Source organism: Triticum dicoccoides, chromosome 2B (assembly GCF_002162155.2).
Source record: "Triticum dicoccoides isolate Atlit2015 ecotype Zavitan chromosome 2B, WEW_v2.0, whole genome shotgun sequence".
Taxonomy (NCBI): domain Eukaryota; kingdom Viridiplantae; phylum Streptophyta; class Magnoliopsida; order Poales; family Poaceae; genus Triticum; species Triticum dicoccoides.
Window position 1 is genome coordinate 556572848 of NC_041383.1, and position 2383 is coordinate 556575230.

Genomic DNA, 2383 nt, shown 5'->3' on the forward strand with positions numbered 1-2383 from the left:
AAGGAACGCAAAATTCGTGAACATAACACCGGTATGACGGAAACTAGGGCGGCAAGAGTGGAACAAAACACCAGGCATAAGGCCGAGCCTTCCACCCTTTGCCAAATATATAGATGCATTAATAATATAAGAGATATTGTGATATCCCAACCAAAATCCTGTTCACCATGGAGCAATCTTCAACTTCACCTGCAACTAACAACGCTATAAGAGGGCTGAGCAAAGCGGTAACATAGCCAATCAATGGTTTGCTAGAAAGGGTGTCAAAGGTTAGAGGTTCATGGCAATTTGGGAGGCTTGATGAGCAAAAGATAGGTAACGCAGCATAGCGATAGAACGAAGCAACTAGCATAGCAATGATAGTAGTGAGATCCAGGGTAGCGGTCATCTTGCCTGGAATCCCGCTAGGAAGAAGAACGAGTCCATGAAGAAGACGAACAGATGAAGCCGAACCAAGCGTAGACGAACGAATCCTCACGATTGCAACGAAATAGGAACTATCGAAAAGAAGCACACAACATGGTAAACACACCACACATGTACAAGACATGATGCACAACAAGCATGATGCATGACAATGCTACATGAAGCTACTCATGGCAAGAGATGATGCAAACAAGAGCAACACATCAAGGCAAGTTGAAATGAGGCCGGGAACAACATATAACAATTCCGGTAAGTCCTCATATGCATATTTCGAAATTGGTCCAGATCTGAATAAACCTTATGTTCAAGTTGTTAAACAGCAAGTTAAGATGCACCAAGATGATCTACACAAGATTCTAGTCAAGTTACATATAAAGTTCATTTAGTTCGGAGCTACGGTCTAGAAGATATGAGCAAAACAAGTTAAACATGGCATTGATGCAAAATGCATTCAAACCTCAAGCATACACACCAAAACAAGGATGCAACATGATAATATGAAGCTACATGCAATTCTAAGCAAGTTTCATTTAGAGCACACTCAAAACGGAGCAACGGTTCAACACACACACACTATACAAGTTATAGCAACAATCTGTCCAAAACAGCAACTAGGCATCTTGCAAGCATCAAAACAATATCCTACAGCATCTCAACATGAAAACAAAAGACATGGGCATGATGTACAGGTAAAGCATATCAAAACATGAACACTGAGTTATCTCCAGAAATCAATAGAACATGCTCAAACACACATGGCAAGATTGCAAATAATATCAGTTTCAGACTTTGCAGAAATTAAACATCAGGTTGCAATGTTTAGAGCTATCAAACAACATGTTATAGGAACTTATCATGGCAAACAAAGGCATGGAATGAATCTACTAATTGCATAGAACAAAAGTCCTTTACTGACCATGAGCCAAAAAGGCACAGAAAATATGATGGCACCCATGTAAACATGGCAAGTTATATGACAGATTCAAACATGGCAGAAACAACGATAAGTAGGCATGTTGGTGAGCTTGAACCACTCACCACAGAGCAATACGTGGCATGGCAAGGCAACCAACAGTAAGAAGGAATGTTTATGAAGCTAAGCATGGCAAGAGCAAGTTCATAGGGTGCATGGATCACTAGGAAATCACATGGCAAAACTGAACTTCATGTTAACAGGTTGACAGCAACATCATTTAGCAAGTTTAGAGCAAGATATGAACAATCTACAGCAAGCTATAAATGCAACCAGGGGCATGGATGGATAGCTCATAACCATATGTTCAAAACACCCTTACTGAAGTATCTCAAATTATGCATGGATAACTCTGTAGCATCAAGTTTACATGGCATCAAAATAACAGCAGAACAGGGACTAAAATCAGCAATATCACGATGCCTAGTTTGCATGCTTGTGCTAGTCACCACATTGATCACAAAAATACATGGAATACACCACTGTAAAGAAGACATGGCATAATTCAAAACATATGTAGGGCTCAAGTTCATAAGATGCACACATCAATCATGGCAAAAATGACAAAAGGGCATGTTATAACAGTTTCAGCAGATTAACATCATGAAGCACTCTGGCAATGATGATTCAGGGATCTAGATGACCTCAAATGAACATGATGCAATCGAATGAAATGAAGTACTCGTTGAGACGAACAATTTGACATATTACATGCACAAAACGGAGCTACGGATGCAGAGATACAATGCGAAGAACATGGCATGAAAATACTAGAATCTGGGGACTTTGTGGATTTAGCACCTCGGGGAAAACGGGATGGAGGAGACCCGGGACGGAGAGATCCGGGGACGGGGCTGGCGTTTGGATGGCCGAGGTGGTGGATCTGATCCAGGCCACCGGATCCGGATCGGAGAGAGCTCCGGCGAGCCCGCGAGAGCTCCGGCGAGGCACTTGGGCGCGCGGCAGGGCGGCGAGGGCGAGGCC